The following is an 18,225-nucleotide window of genomic DNA, read 5'->3' as shown; positions in this document are numbered from 1 at the left end:
CGTGCATGAAGCTGTAAGCAGAGGCACAGAGCAAAAGGGTAAATCCATAATCCCAGAACTATGCACAACAGAATGAACAGCTATTTAAAGCACTTCAAGTCCTATTAAAGCACGTATCATCCACATATTTGAAAATTCTTCCTTTTCGCTGCCTGTTGCCACTTTCTAGTTACCTTCCTCCAGGGTAACTAGAAAGTGAGGCCTGGAATCTAAAGGTGCTCGTCGCCAGGGAGAGGAACCTTCCAACGCCACCAGAACTGCAGCAGGAACGATTTACAAACAGGAATTGTAGACCAAGCAAAATGGCAGCACATCACGTTTCAACTGATTATATAAGATATAAAGAATCACTTTGCTCCCTTCTCCCCCACCATTCCATAAAAGAACAGTCACCTAGACATTAGGATCCAACACAACTCTGCCATGATTGCCACAAACAATATGTCCTGCATACCCATTGATACCAATGCCACACCCATGAAAGCTCCTACAAACACTGGAGTTCTGAACTAGTATCTGTTCAAAACAGCTGAAGAGCCGTTTTCAGAGTATGGCTAGCAGACAACCCTCTTCCTCAACATGTAGGAACACCATAGACACCTACCCTGCAAGACCTTCAAAGCAAGCCCATGCCTGCTTATCTGATTATAGAGCTGGCCAGTCAAGCACGACCAGAGCAGCAATCAGGGTCAAGAACGTTTGTCTGCATGCGATCCAATGAAGGCTGCAGGCGTCAAAGCCCAGGTTCCCGGGTTGAGATGGGGATCGAGAAAAACAATAGTAGTGACCCCTATACAGCAGGTGAGCAGACACTGGACATGCTGTATCGCTTCTGTATCAGCCAGCCCTCGCCCCCAAGAATCACTGTGAAACTGCGCCTCAGCCCCAGCCGGAGGTCCTGCGGCTTCTTTTTGCAACTTGAGGGGAGAGGATGTAGCCTTACGGCTAGGGCAGTCGACCTCGAAGCTGGGGAAGCTAGGGCGGTCGACCTTGAAGCTGGGGAAGCTGGGGCGGTCAACCTCGAAGCTGGGGAAGCTAGGGCGGTCGACCTTGAAGCTGGGGAAGCTGGGGCGGTCAACCTCGAAGCTGGGGAAGCTGGGGCGGTCAACCTCGAAGCTGGGGAAGCTGGGGCGGTCAACCTCGAAGCTGGGGAAGCTAGGGCAGTCGACCTCGAAGCTGGGGAAGCTAGGGCGGTCGACCTTGAAGCTGGGGAAGCTGGGGCGGTCAACCTCGAAGCTGGGGAAGCTAGGGCGGTCGACCTTGAAGCTGGGGAAGCTGGGGCGGTCAACCTCGAAGCTGGGGAAGCTGGGGCGGTCAACCTCGAAGCTGGGGAAGCTGGGGCGGTCAACCTCGAAGCTTGGGAACCTGGGGAACCGGGTTCGAGTCTCGGCAAGGACGCTCAACATCTTGTGATTCTGGGCAATATTAACTGGATATTAATAGCATTAGCAGTCCATAAATATATGCTGCACGGATTCCACCATTTTGTGACACAGGCGTCAAAGCCTGTGTTTTCTTTCAATTTGCTACTACACCCCAATTATAGAAAGGGAGCAGTTTTAATCCAAGCAGAAGGTTGGTTCACTTTGAGCTGGATGACAAATTCATAGTCTAGTAATGTTATACAGCACCGAAATTAAAATCCTGGGCTATGCAATGATGCAGTATTGGCCTGCACTATGAATGCGGTAAACTGGCAGAACAGCAAGGGACTTGAACTACTTGTAGGTAAAGGCTGCAACAGAGAAAATGTCTGAGAATGGGTTACTGAAATATTAATGTTTTGCGACGTAAGTTTGGTCGCAAAACATTAACCCCTTTACTGCCCCGCTCCCTCCCCAATGCTGAGCCCCATTTTTGCTATTTGAGGTAGTTTGTGCTTAGGGCTCTATAACTATATTCCACATAAGGTATCCACGTCAAATTTGCATCCCTTTTTCCCCAATAAACTGGGGATTTTAATAGTACCCAAGGTTTGTGTATTGCCCTGGAGGGGACCGAGAAAATAGGGACAATAGACCTAAATTTGTTTTTTTTGAGAAAAATTGGAAAAAAGTGATCTGGATAAAAATGTTTTTTTTCTCCTAAAAATGGCATCAACTAATGGTTTGGTGTGCTAAAGTCACCATCTTCCCAACTTTCAGGAACATGTAGAGCAGTATAGGAAAAACACAGGTATGGCATTTTTCAAAGAGGTAGTCCATGTTTCCTATTTTTTTGTGCTCTTAACTGTTAGAAGTTGGCCTGGTATATGATGCTCACTAGTTAAAGTGATCACCTTGTACCATGCCAAGCAACCCTTATGGTGTGGTTGTAAGTCAACCTTTTCGGACTAGCTGCCCTAGTGGTAGCGTAGGCTAAGCAGTCTTTGAGGCTAAACTCGTGAAGCGTGTTAAGCAGGCTGTTTTACCAAATGTAACCCCCCTTTATACCAATGAAAGGACACCACACAGATATATATTGAAAATATATATGTATTTATTTCTCAAAGTAACCCCTAGTCTCTTTATGAGCACAGGAGCACAAATCGTCAAACAAGATTACAGTAGAATACACAGAAGTTGCACTTTATATGGATAGGCCCTGGTGGCCGCTCGAACCATATACTAAAATAGTGGTATAAGTACCACGAACAGAAAAGGGAAAAGGCCTAGGGCCTCTAGAATCGCTGGGCCTACAAGGAGCTAACTTTAGTTAGTGACCAGGAGGTCCACGGGTTGCGTGTGCAGAGCAAATAGTCACACGCGTGCTCCCATAGGTTTTCAATGGGTGCGTAAAAGTTACAAAGTTACTGCAAAAAGGATCTTCCGGATGGACTATGAACTCAAGATTGGAAACACAGACACTAGAGATGTTACTCTACACTTGGGCACCGGAGTGCCAGCTTTACCTCACCCACAGGAAGCGGGTGCATAGGTGTTGAAGTGCGTCGGGTTTCTTCTATCTGTTCAGTGGAGCCTGAAGACAAAGATGCTGCAGGCGGTCGGTCCGGAAGAGATGCAGTGGATCCAAGAGTGGATCGGAGTTGTAGAAGACCTGTAAGCAGAGGGGACAGTGTTCACAGTCACTAGCCAGTGACCAGCGTGGCACCAGGTGGGTACCAGGCGATGTCGGGTGCAAACAGGAAGAAAGGTGTAGCTTGTCTCTGCAGCCACGTGGTCCCTGAAGGTCGACGACGTCCAGGAGTCGGTTCACGAGCTGTCCCACGCAGGCTCTCGCTGTCGGCGGTGTCGGCGACTTGATCGAAGCAAACAAGCCTTGGCAAAAGCAATTGTTGTGGAAAACGAAATAAGCTGATGGTTCTGACCAGCAAGGTCAGACGGACTGCTCCTTTGGAGGGGAGCAAGGGCCAGTCTGGAGCAACCAGACCAGCGGTGTATTTCTTGAAGTTCGTCGCCAAGATGGCCACTAGCCAGCGGGCCAGCAACCGGTTAGGCGCGTCGAGTGGCAAAATGCAGAAGGGCTCCACGCAGATCGTGGAGATGCTGGAGGGCTCACCTTTGGTGCAGATGCTGCTCGAGGGTTGGGCTTCTCAGATCCCAAAGCACAACTTGGAGGGAGCCTCGGTTGTTGCACTTGCAGCTTGTCGTGGTCGTTTCAAGATGGCTGGCTCCACGTGTCTCGTTGCCTCCACGGGTCTCTCTTTTTCAGAGACTGTGAATCGGGCGGTGAGAGGTCTGGAGGTCCAGGTCTCGTCAGTCTCTGTGCTCGGGCTCCGGCGGGAGGCGGCGGCAAAGCAGACGTTGATTCGCTGGATGGTGCTTGCGTTAGCAAGGTGGTCACTCCCTGACCACAGGGGAGATTGGCTTCAGTCCTCTGTGCGGCAGAGCGTCGAAGTTCCCGTCTTCTTCTTAGTTTCAAGTTGATTCCAGGATGTCTAAAGTCTTAGGACACAGCTCCTACCTTTAAGCGGATTCTAGGGGCCGGACTACCTGCTAGGTCCCTCCCTATGGGTGGGACCAGGAAGGGGGGTGGTTATGGTGCAGATCAGGGCATATAAATTCTCCCTACTTCCACGGATAGAGTAATTTCACAGATACACGCACATACACTCACCATACACTTGGGCCCATTTCACTAACATACACTCAGATTACTCTATCAGTACCAACTATGGGAGAGGAAACCTCCTAAACACCCTGCATCTACAATGAGGTCAATGAGACCAAATTGACACTGTCTTGAGTCATGATTTAAACAATAATAATCACAATAGAGTACTCAATAATTGACAAGAAATAATCACCAACACAGTAATTCAAAATTATGGTACTTTATCTAAAATTAGTTCGAAAGAAAAATCAATCAAAACAAAATCATTATTCTCATAGTTACCTATTCTAGCTAAATGTCACAAATGGGTCAGGACAGGTCTCTCAGTAGAAGTCTCCCAAGTCGCCGTCCTCACAGCATCGATCCTCACCAACGCAAGTTTGGGAAGAAGTGGCCTTAGACCCTCTCTAGTCTAACAATACTTATAGGAAAACTTACAAAATAAAGTAACATAAAATATTCTAAATTTCCGTTGAGCCGCTGAGCAGAGCGAGCAGGAAAGGATGTAGCATCGCTACATTTGGAAAATCTCCGCTCAGAAAAATCACAAAAATAAAAAGACGGAAGAAGGAAACTCGAGTTTGCAAATGTAACTTTTATATATGTTCTTCCTCGGAACCATCACGAAAACCACTACTGTAATCACAAAGTTCATTGTGGCTCTCTTTCCCTCCAAGGTTACTTGGACGATTGCCTGGAGTCGCTGTTATCACGGAATTTTTCAAAACTCCAGCAGAAGCCATAGTCAGATGACTTTCAACAAGGCCTCTCGCCATCCATCTTTACTCGAGCATAGGCTGTAAACGGCAGCCATTTTCTCTTAGGCCAAAACGAACCATCTTAATCGAAAGAAATACAAACAACGTTACTACATCATCGCAATGATTAAACAGTGTTAATTCCCACTAATACCCTTATGTGGATGTAATTAACTAGCCATCTGCAACATATTTAAGCATTAGTACACGTTATTTCAAAAGCATTTTGTGCTTTAAACAAACAACACTTAGCAACATTCATTTAATAAAACCCGCACATTATTATTAAGCAACATATATGCATTCCCACGTGTAATTTCTCTTGTTAATCATGTTGGTTAATAAGAATTTTCACACAAAACAAATAATTATTGATTACGAATTAGTATTTTAAGTCAACACATATAGACAAAACTGGAGCTTAAAAAAACCCGATAAATTTTCATCAGAAAACTCTGCTCCAGCAATCCCCCCTTTGGTGATATTATCACCAAATAAACAACCCCTCAAAAAATTTTAGTCAAATTTAGTCCCATTTTAGGAGAAATTGGAAATGTCTTTTTCTTTTTCACAACACTACACACCAGACTCCCTTTCATCATCCCTCTTTGTTTCCAAGTAAACACTCTCCCTCAATTCTTCTAATTCTATTTATTGTGGATCTCTTTTTGACCTTTTATTTCTCTTTTCAATATTTCTTTTAATTAATTTCTTTTTCCCTCCCCTGTTTTTACAACACAAACACCCTAATCTTAGTATCAATAAAGCAACAATTACACAGGTCAAAGGAAACAATATTTTACCTATAATAGTACTACCTATTTTTGCAATAAAACTCTTAACAGCAACTATTTTATTAGCTATTTTAGTCCAGATACTTTCAGCTTCTAATGGTACTAATTCTTCATGCAAATCAGTAATATTTTTAATATAGACCTTCAGGTCCTTGCTTTCATCAGGAATGTAAGTGCAACAATGTTGAACTTTCAGCATTCCACAAACTCCACCCTCCTTGGCCAATAGAATATCAAGGGCAAGTCGATTTTGCATAGACATGGCACGTACGGCAATCATCTCCGTATTCACCAAAAGAAACCCTCCAGCGGTACTTGTCGATAAGCGATCCACCACTGTTGACAGTTTCCGAATTCCATATGCATTTAAAGAAATTCCCACTGCTGGAATCAAAGCTCCAAAGATATCACCAACTATTTCTGACCAAGTTTCTCTCTTAAAACGTGTTAGTAGATTAATATGTTCTACATCTTCTATTCTATCTATATGAAAGATCTTTGGAAAGACCAGGCCCACATAACACGTGCCATACCAATGGTCAGGCAACCTATAATAAGCCTTGTTCCCACAAACATATTACACTCCTGGGAAAACTGGATCCTCTCCTCCTCTAAAACCCCATCCTGTTGCAATGAAGTATGTATCATGACACTCACTATGCCCAACAAAATATGTATCATATTGGGATTTCTTCCTTGTAATGCATAATTTACCCTTCTGTGGTGCATCTAGAGCTAACGTTGGACTAACCCCATTTCTCAATTCTTTCCCCATCTCAATGTCCCAAATTGGCTCACTCACTTTGTATTTCCCTGCCTTTTCATGCATGCTCATTCTCCTTTCCTCTACCATGTTTAGGAAAGCTTTCTCCTCTTCTTTCAAGCTACAAGTTAAATTATTCTTAAAAATGTAATCTAATGTTAATTCTTCTTTTTCAATAAAAAATCTCACCAAAAATGTTAGCTTCTTTAGCTGGATTCAGCCTTTTGTTCATAGGCAACTGCCCAAAAATGTTATCTTTGTTAGACATCACATAATCTATTTTCCCTAACAAATAAAAAACACTACTCAACACACTACATGAAATTCCATACGTAACTGGTAAATGGTGATAAGTAACACCCTCTGAAACGGATGCAGGTAACTGCATACATACGTAGCAATCCCTTACTTCCATTGTCTTCACATATTCATATAACAATTTTGAAAAAAACATTACTAGAAAAATCATTAATTGACCTATCTTTATGCATGTAAGTATTACTAATTCTAGTTGGAACTACTTTCTGTGAATTCTTCTCTACATTAGTCTCATTCTCAGTATGTATCTCAAATGTACCTATTGTAACTCTAAATGTAACTAATAAAGCTAAAACACCCCATAGTAGCATTAATAATCCAGTACAGCAACAGCACATTCTACACCATCTTTTCAAGAAGGCACATCTACTTTGATTATTCTCTACGTTAGCCATTTTACTACTTTGACCGTGTCTTTTGACTTAGCCTCTGGATTACTTTAAGCAGCTAAATTTCAGACTTTCTTCTTTCACTTTTCTTCCAAGTGATTTCTTCTGTTCACTCAATTTGGATACTCATCATTCTTCACTTCAACTTCTTCGACATCAAATTGTATTAGATCTCCAACAATATCCTCAGTATCTGAATTTTCTCCAATGTCAGTCAAGATTACTTTCAGGATTTCACCTGTATCTTCCTCAACCACTTCACGTAAGGTCTCCTCTGGATTTCCTTGACTTTCTGCCTCTTCACCTTCAGACAGTGCCACATACGTCCATTCCGGCGACCTATACTTCTGGTTAGGTTTTCTTATCCTCTTGATCCCCTCTGGTTCTTTCGACTCTTTCCGCTTTTCTCCTTTTACTGGATTTTGACTCGATACCTCATTCACTTGTTCAGCTTTCGAGGTATTTGCTCTTATCAGTCTGTATCTCAGCCTCTTTACTCTATTGTTAGGCCAAAGATCTCCTCTTACAACTTTTTTTGGTCTTGTTTCTTTATTATTTCTTTCTCCAATCCAAGTTCTCTTTCTCAGAACTCGACCTTCTGATTTCTCATTTTCACTCTCATCCGATTCTGTTTCAAATGCCTCTTGTTCTTCAGCAGTTTTCTTTCGCTCCACAGTCTTTTTCACCACTGTTTGAGACCTCCCTAACTCTTTCCCTCCTCGGGTCTCCGACACGCAATCTTCTTGCTGTCTACTTGTCCCTTCACCTAGCTTATCAGGAATGTTCCCTACACCTCCTCGGGAGTCTTCCGCAATCTGTCCCTCTCTATCTTCTTCTGACCCTGCTTCTTCAGGTATAATCTCAAGTGGATTTTCAACCTCCTCATCTGATTCAGGAGTAATCTCTGTGGAACTGCTCTTTTCTCTTCTTTCTTCTTCACTGCTTATTGGAACTTCAGGCTCTCTCACAGAATCTGATCTCCCTTTTGAAACTCTCAATGTTTCTCTTGAAGTTCCTCCTGGAAAGAAAGAATCACCTGACTCTCTTTCTCCTTCAGCTCTCCCAGAATTCTGATTTCTCCTCACTGGTTCTGTTTCCTCATCATCACTGGAATCTGACTCTTCTAAATATTCCTTACCAGTCCCATCTTTTGGGTTTGGAACTCTCAGAGTATGACTTGCATGTACCCAGTTTTTCACACCAGCACACTTCACTTCAGTTGTCGTAGTCAGAATGACTTGTCTTGGCCTTCCCCACCTTGAAACCAAGCAATTTCTTCTTCTGTGCACTTTAATCCTCACCCAGTCCCCTGGACTCAGATCATGAGCTTGCTTCTTCTCAAGTGTAGTAGCGTCTTCTCCAACCTGGTGAAACACAGAATGAACTGCGTCAGCCAGGCCTTTACAGTAATCCAAAATCATGTCATCAGTTATTGTCATCAACTTATTGACAGGTACAAATGCATGACGCATTGCACGTCCCATCAAAATCTCATGTGGACTCAAACCAGTAGTTCTATCTGGAGTAGATCTAATAGTCATTAGCACTAGAGGCAAGACATCAGGCCATTTCATTCCAGTGGCTAAACACATCTTACCAATCCTGTTCTTGATTGTGCCATTTATCTGCTCCACAACACCAGAAGCCTCTGGTCTGTAAGCACAATGTAGCTTCTGCTGTATGCTTAATGCTTCACAAATCAAACTCATGAGCTCATTATAGAAGTGTCCACCTCTATCAGATTCAATCGTTACTGGAAACCCGTACCTAGGAATCAACTCTCTTAACAGTAACTTTGCCACTGTTATTCCATCATTTCTCCTAGTCGGATAGGCCTCCACCCATCTTGAGAACAAACAGACTACCACTAGAACATACCTCAATCTGTTCACTTGTGGCATTTCAATGAAATCAATCTGCATTCTGGTAAAAGGACCACCTTCTCTGCCTATTGTTCCTAGACTCACCACTGTCTTTTTCCCAGTGTTAAATTGCTGGCAAATCAAACATCTTTGACAAATGCTCTCTGCAATCATCCTGAACTTTGCATTGTACCAAGTCTGTTTAAAAGACCTGATCATCGCATCCCTTCCCAAATGTCCCTGGCCATGATACATCCTTGCCATTGCTGACAACATAGAATTCGGCATGACTGGTCTACCATCTCTATAGATCCAGACATGATCTGTTTCTCTTGGGGCACAACCTGCCTTGATCCAGTCTTTCTTTTCTTCCTTTCCTGCCTCATCCTGCAACTGTTTCACCTCATCCCACGTTTCTAGGACATTAGTAAACATCACAGAACAAAAAGACATTTCCCCTTCTCGTTCCCTATTAATTGAGTGATTATTTTTAGCACAATACTGTGCAATGTCATTCGCGAATCGGTTTCCAATTGTCACAAAATCATCTCTTTGTCCATGAGCAGCACATTTTACAACCGCTAATTCTTTAGGCAGCTGTATCGCCTCAAGCAATTTTCCAATCACCTCAGCATTCTTTATTGGAGTCCCACTCGACGTCAAGAAACCTCTCTGTAGCCAAAGCTGGCCAAAATCATGCACAACTCCAAATCCATACTGACTATCAGTCATCACAGTCACTCTCAGATCTTTCCCAATTTCGCAAGCTTTCGTCAATGCCACCAATTCAGCAACTTTTGCAGATTTCACTCCTTTCAATGGTGATGCTTCCATAACTTCTGAAACCTTGCACACTGCATATGCTGCACTCAGCACACCATCATCATTTCTCAGACATGATCCATCCACAAACAGCACATGATCACTCTCAGGCAATGGAAGATCTCTTATGTCTGGTCTCGGTTTTGTACATTAATCCAGCACATCCAAACAATTGTGATCATCTTCTGTCTTTATACCCACACTTTCATTATCTGGCAATAATGTTGCTGGATTCACATTCACACATCTCTCAAGAGTCACATTTGATGCTCCCAGAATGACTTTCTCATATTTAGTCAGCCGACTATGTGACATATACTGAGTTCTGCTTCTTGTCAAAAGAATTGCCACATTATGAGGTACAAATACCCTTACAGGATATCCCATTATTATACCCTGACTCTGTTCCAAACTTTTACATGTTGCAGCTACAGATTTCAGACAACCTGGTAAACCCACAGCTACAGGGTCAAGTGTCGATGAGAAGTACGCAATAGGCCTTCTCAGTAGTCCATGCTTCTGGATTAACACTGAAAGTGCGCATCCATTTCTCTCACTGCAGTACAATTCAAACTCTTTTTCATAGTCTGGCATACCTAAAGCAGGGGCTTCACACATTCTGCTTTTCAATTCCTCAAATGCTGCCATTTGTTCTCCATCTAATTCCAAAGGGTCTTTCATCTCACTCTTTGTCAGCTTAATCAGTGGCTTTGCTATCAGGGAGAAATTAATTATCCACTGACGACAATAACCCACCATCCCCAGAAACATCCTCACTTCTCTCTGGGTCTTTGGGGCTTTCATTTCTCTGATAATTCTGATCCTGTCATCAGTCACCTTTCTCAGACCCTTTTCAATATTGTGTCCAAGATAATGCACCTCTTTCTTGCAAAATTGCAATTTGGCTGGAGATACCTTTAACCCTCCATCTGCCAGACGATTCAGTAAAGCTATGGTATCTACTTCACAAGCTTCACATGTCTTTGATGCCACGAGTAGGTCATCAATATACTGCACTAGTACTGAGTTTTCAGGCATGATTAAACTCTCCAATGACTTTTTCAATAACTGATTGAATATCGAAGGACTCTCCGTGTACCCCTGTGGGATTCGACGCCATGCTAAAATACGCTGGCCAAACCTAAATGCAAAAATCGGCTGGCTGTCATGATGCAATAAAATTGAAAAGAAAGCATGACACAAATCAATCACTGTGTACCACTCAGCATCATGTGGAATCTGATACAAAATCACTGACGGATTTGGCACAATTGGACAACATGCCACCACAATTTTGTTAACTTTTCTCAAATCCTGTACAATCCTGAACTTCCCATTAGGTTTCTTTAGCCCCATTATCGGTGAATTACACGGGCTACTCAGTAACTCTCTCAAAACTCCTTGCTGAATCATTTTCTCAATTATAGGAGTTATTCCTTCAATTATTTCTGGTGTCATTTTGTACTGAGGAATGTTAGGATAAGTAATTCCCTCTTTCACTAAAATTTTCACAGGATCTACATTATTCATCAATCCCACATCCTCTCCAGTAAAATCCCAAACTGTCTTTTTCACTGTGTCTCTCAGCTCTTGAGGCAAATCCTCTGGATCAAACACAGCATATGTACCAACCATCTCACTTTCTCTATTATCTAGAGTCATTCGGTACAAAACATCTTCATCTTGTGTTTCAAAAGCTATTCCATCCGGAGTACAAAAAATTGTACAGTTCATTTTACATAGCAGATCCCTGCCCAACAAGTTCACTGGACTAGTGTCACAGACTACAAATCTGTGCATGTCCGAAAATTTCCCTATTTGTACCCTTACTGGTTCAGTAAGACGTGTCTTGATTTGTGTATTGGCTACACCAACTACTTGGATTAATTCATCCGAGAGAGGAAGATTTCTAATATCTACTGACCTGACAGTTGATCTTGTCGCACCTGTGTCTACTAAAAAAGTAACACTTTCTTCATTTATTTTCCCATCTACAAATGGTCCTGCCTGGTCTATTTCTAGAGTTGCACCAAGTATGCACTCTTCCTCCTCTCCTCGGCACCGTCAATAATCACCTTCAGACTCACTCCCTTCATTCTTTAACAAATACTGTTGTACCTGGTTAGAACGCCTTGGTTTGTTTACCTGCTCCTCATTGTAGAATCCCGAATCCTGATTGTACTTTTGTGACCCTCTACTCTGCGGCAAGGGCGGTTTTGGCTCTTGGCTCTGCTGTCTCACAACCTTCTGTTGTTGCTGCTGTTGATTATTCCCTTCGTTCTGCACCTGTTGATTTAATAATTTACTCTCATTATTCGCTAATGGTGGATTGGTACATTCAGATCTCTAATGTCCCAGTTGGCCACAGTTGTGACAAGGAAACTTTTTCTTCGCTTCCTCAAGATTCCCCTTTCCTTTCCCTGCATATCTGGGCCTATTCCCTGGATGATTTGCCTGTTCCACCAACTGTGCTTCTTGTCTCTCCGCAACCTTCACTTGTGCCCACATTGCTTTCTCTTTCAGCTTTCTCTGTTTTGCTTCAATTTCATCACTGAAGTACTTTGCAAGTCTCAGAATCTCATCTATTTTCTTACTCTGCCAGTCCACTGTATGCTCACGAATTCTCTCACTAATCTCAGGTCTCAGGCCATATACAAATCCGTATACAAAATGACTCAAATCCTTGTCACCCAGGTGCTCATCCCCACTGAATTGTTTAAAAGCCAGTATCAGCCTCTCATAAAAAGCATGAACTGATTCTTTTGCTTCCTGATGTGTTCGATCTATCTTAACCCAGTCTGTCTCTTTTGGAGGGACTTTACTTTTCAGGTATACAATCACCTGATCATACTTCCTCATTACCTCTGGATCTGGTGCTCCTGTTCTCTGATCTCTTGGATATTCCTCAGTAGGCCAACTTACAACTATTTTCAGCCCACAAATCTGCTGGAACGATTATATCAAACAGACTATTCAGGTCAATCCACAGCACTTTTGACAATTTCACAAACCTGTCTACCTGCCTATACCACTCGACGGGCTTTTCTCTCATTCGAGGGAAATCATTCGTAAATGATAAAATATCCTGTCTGGTCCATGGAACATGTACATATCCTCCTCCAGGTATTTCTCTCATAGGAAAAGCATCCACTGTTTTCTCTTTTTCTCTCACAGGAAATGCTGAATAAGTCCTGTCCACTGATTCTTCCCTTTTCTTATACCACCTACCCTTCCATTTTTCTACGTCACCCCATTTTCGCAATAAAGCGATCATCTTTTTAATCTGTCCTGTTCTACCAGCACCATTCAGATTTTCAATATCTTTGTCCGTAAAATCCATCCTGTAAGACCTCTGCAATGCTTTCACCTTATCAATGTCAACTCCTTGCTCATTCGCTATTGCTCTTAACCTGTCATGCGTATTTTTAGCTCTCCAGGTAATGTTTTTACACATGAATAACAATTCTCCATCATGATGATTTTTTAGAATGTCTGTAGGAACTGTCCCTACAACAAGCTCCTCTAATTCTATGCGTAACTTGGCCACATCAATTGCCTGGGAATCTTTATCCCTCTTTTGAAGGACTCTCATCCAATCATTCAAATCTTCAGCTGTTATTTCAGTAGTTCTTTTCACTGGAACCACCTTTTCTGGCATCCTCTGTGGTTCTAACATTGGCATCCCTGAACAACTAGCATCACTAGTATCAAATCTCGAATTAGACTGTACCTCTAATCCTCCACTGCATGTGTCACGTCTGGATTGTCTCAAATCATCATTACTTTCTGTCCTTTTTCCTTAATCTCCTGAGGGACCAGCCAAATTTGTTATCTTATTCCCAACATATGGAACCACCAAACCTTTTTCACCCATCCTCTGTTTATCAAAAACAGGCATAACCGGACCTATGGTTACAGGCACCGTAACAGCTTCTAGATTCTTCGTCAGTTCTCTAATCTTTTCAGTCAGTTCTGATGTAGTTCTGGCTAATTCTCTCGTATTCTCATCACCACATCTTTTCTCTCTCTCTTTTTCTCTGAAAGGGTTACCACTTCTTAGTTCAGGTGTCACAACTTCTGTCTCAATGATACGCAATGTATCTCTTATCGGAGAAACAACTGGTGTGCTCTCTCCTGGTTCTGGTCTATATGGAGGTGGTCTCTTGTAAATCATGTCATTCAAGACCTCATCCTCATAATCGCTAACTCCATATCTTCTCACTTCTGCCTCAGGAACCCTCTCCGTACCCTTCCTTTCTTCCTTTTCATCAACTGTTCTCATAGGATATAATCCCACTGACATACTAGCATCTCGCCATCTCCTCATTCGGTCATGATGAGTTTCACGATCATGTTTCCTCCCAAACATGTATCTATAGTTGCCTCCAGACCTCTGTTTTTCTCGCTCATGTACTTCCTCTTCCCATTCCACCAAAGCCTCAAACTGTGTCGGCCTTGGTCTAGGCTCTAGACCCATCATTTTCTCTCGCAAATTTCTCAACACGGCCAGATTAAATGAACCATGTTCTGGGAATGCTAAGACACCATCTTCCTTAGTATACCTAGCCCAATTCTCCAACCATATACAGGTATGATACCCATATCTCGCAACCATGAAGGATGCAGGCGTTTTCGTTGGAGGTAACAATTCACCTTCTCTTGTTTTAACATCCTTATCCTTGTCAAACCATCCTTTAATTTTCCCGAACAAGGATTTCTTCTTTTTCTCTTCTTGGTAATACATTTCTACGTTTACCAAAACTTTCTAATCCCTTCCGTAACACAACTGTACAGTACGATATTTCACCCAATAACAGCGCGACTCACACCAACGCACCAATCCCAGCGCGAGCACTGTTCTGATCTACTACCCAATCAGAGCGCGGTCTATATGACGTCAGCAGTCGCTGCAGTCGCTCCTGCTTCTGTCTCCTGTCACTCGTCTACCCCTCCTTTACGAAATCTTCTCAGTAGACTTCGTGTCAAATTTTACAAAATCTATTAGTTACAACATATAAACATCTCCATTGTCTGCTTCGCTAACCAAAGAATAGTAAAGAAAATCTATTTCACAAGAATCCCGTCTTTTCCTGAAACAGCACTCACTTCTGTTCCACTACGGAATTAATACTCTTGTTGACACAGTAGCTATTCTGCCCTTCTAACATGCATCCATTAACTGTTTCCTCTAGGACTGCTCCAAAGAGTCTTACAATCAACTAAATGCTCATACATTCACGCACTTTCATACAAGAAAATATAATACATACACTCAGAATCCTGCCTTCCCGAGAACAGCGAACAGTCTGTCCTACTACAGAATTATAACACGCATTTAACCAAGCAGTGTTTTCCTCTGCCCAGTCCTTCAGACAAGCTCAGAGAATACCTATTACTTCTCCCGCAATAAGCTTTAACGGCGAACCTTACGGATCCCTGGGACTTAAGACCAGAGTTTCACAGATAACCTTCGCTATCATACACACTCCTTTTATACTAGAAATATATCCCTAATGGTAACACACGACGATGTCACTGATTCCGAACCCAGACAATGTGACGCGCAACTTCAATTGTCACACGTTTCTCCTGCATACGTACAGGACCAACAATCCCGTCTTTCCCGAGAGCAGTATATACTTCCCTCTGCCCTACTACGGAACTGCTACCAGCTCCCAAATTCCAGAAGCACTACATAAAACTCAACACGACGACTCCAACATATAGTATTAGTACATATACCAACATCAATCAATAATCAATAAATCAAAAGCCAATGTACAAGCAATCTAATCAGATCAAGACAATAATCAAAACCATCAAATTCTGCTACCAGGAAATTGGTGCAGATCAGGGCATATAAATTCTCCCTACTTCCACGGATAGAGTAATTTCACAGATACACGCACATACACTCACCATACACTTGGGCCCATTTCACTAACATACACTCAGATTACTCTATCAGTACCAACTATGGGAGAGGAAACCTCCTAAACACCCTGCATCTACAATGAGGTCAATGAGACCAAATTGACACTGTCTTGAGTCATGATTTAAACAATAATAATCACAATAGAGTACTCAATAATTGACAAGAAATAATCACCAACACAGTAATTCAAAATTATGGTACTTTATCTAAAATTAGTTCGAAAGAAAAATCAATCAAAACAAAATCATTATTCTCATAGTTACCTATTCTAGCTAAATGTCACAAATGGGTCAGGACAGGTCTCTCAGTAGAAGTCTCCCAAGTCGCCGTCCTCACAGCATCGATCCTCACCAACGCAAGTTTGGGAAGAAGTGGCCTTAGACCCTCTCTAGTCTAACAATACTTATAGGAAAACTTACAAAATAAAGTAACATAAAATATTCTAAATTTCCGTTGAGCCGCTGAGCAGAGCGAGCAGGAAAGGATGTAGCATCGCTACATTTGGAAAATCTCCACTCAGAAAAATCACAAAAATAAAAAGACGGAAGAAGGAAACTCGAGTTTGCAAATGTAACTTTTATAAATGTTCTTCCTCGGAACCATCACGAAAACCACTACTGTAATCACAAAGTTCATTGTGGCTCTCTTTCCCTCCAAGGTTACTTGGACGATTGCCTGGAGTCGCTGTTATCACGGAATTTTTCAAAACTCCAGCAGAAGCCATAGTCAGATGACTTTCAACAAGGCCTCTCGCCATCCATCTTTACTCGAGCACAGGCTGTAAACGGCAGCCATTTTCTCTTAGGCCAAAACGAACCATCTTAATCGAAAGAAATACAAACAACGTTACTACATCATCGCAATGATTAAACAGTGTTAACTCCCACTAATACCCTTATGTGTATGTAATTAACTAGCCATCTGCAACATATTTAAGCATTAGTACACGTTATTTCAAAAGCATTTTGTGCTTTAAACAAACAACACTTAGCAACATTCATTTAATAAAACCCGCACATTATTATTAAGGAACATATATGCATTCCCACGTGTAATTTCTCTTGTTAATCATGTTGGTTAATCAGAATTTTCACACAAAACAAATAATTATTGATTACGAATTAGTATTTTAAGTCAACACATATAGACAAAACTGGAGCTTAAAAAAAAAACGATAAATTTTCATCAGAAAACTCTGCTCCAGCAGTTACACCCCCAATCCTTTGTCCAGCTCGCCCCATGTCCAGGGCTGGTGTGCCCCAGGACCGGTTTGAACTGGCATATGCACCGAGGCTCCTTGTGAGCCTCAGGCATGTCTGGTTCCTTTCAAGCCCTACCTGACCAATACACAAAATCCTGTCTGGGGTGGTGCACGCACCTCCCCTGGCAGGAAACCCTTTGTCCACACCGCCCAAGCTGGAAGGACTCCCAGCAGCAGGAGGGCAGACTTGTGTCTGTGGTGGCAGCATCCATTTTGTGGAGCTGAGGCTATGTCTGATTTTACCCGGGTTTCAGGTACTGTACATGTCGTGTCCCTCTAGAAGGGTGGAATGCTAACCCCGTCGCCAGAATTGGCGAGGGGTTAGTATTCCAATTCGTATGACACCTTACTCGACATGTTTTGATAAAGCCAAACCAAAGTTAGCATTTAACCGCGAGGTTCATAATGCACTTAAGAGTATATGGTATGACGATATCTGGAAACAGTAGAAGGAAGTGGTTCCGACCACTGCAGACAGGCTCAGCTCATGCCAGAGCACCATCTCACATGGAACCAAGCACTCTGCCTTCAGGATTGTTAAGGCCTGCCATAGGAGTGACTTATAGGTTACCATGTGTTCCATTTAAGGTTAGGTATAGATATACTACACTTAAGTAAGAGGTGGTTACACCAACTTACCCCAGCTGAGTGATCAGCCAGTTGTGTCAAATTTGTTAGGCCAAGCCTGGGGTGGCATAATACATGCTTCAGCCCCTGGCAGGCCTTAGATACACCAATGCCCTGGGTACCTAGTGTACACTGGTACAGGGGCTCACAGGGTGATCCACTTCCAATTGGTTATGCACCTAGGGTGCATAGTGTAAATTTAGTGGGGGGTCTGATTGGCAGGCCCACAGCCTCAATATGTCAAAAACCAGTGAAGCAAAAAGCAAAAATTTGGGGTGACCATAGGATAGCAGACCCTACTCTCCTAAACAACCCCCCCCCCCAAACGCAGGGACATTAAACTAGCCTTGACCAGTCTCGTCTTCATGTCCTAAGTGGAAGTACCTGGAGAGACCATCTGCATTCCCATGGTCAGTACCTGGCCGGTGCTCCACTGTAAAGTCCATCCCCTGTAGGGAAATGGACCACCTAAGCAGTTTGGGGTTTTCACCCTTCATCTGATTTAGCCACAAGAGGGGCTTATGGTCGGTCTGAATCTTGAAGTGAGTGCCAAACAAGTATGGCCTCAGCTTCTTCAGGGCCCACACCACAGCAAAGGCCTCCCTCTCAATAGCTGACCAATTCTTCTCTCTGGGGGTCAACC

The sequence above is a fragment of the Triturus cristatus genome, chromosome 4_1 (genome assembly GCF_964204655.1).
Source record: "Triturus cristatus chromosome 4_1, aTriCri1.1, whole genome shotgun sequence".
Taxonomy (NCBI): domain Eukaryota; kingdom Metazoa; phylum Chordata; class Amphibia; order Caudata; family Salamandridae; genus Triturus; species Triturus cristatus.
The sequence above is the reverse complement of the archived record's forward strand: the minus strand, read 5'-3'. Positions refer to the sequence as shown.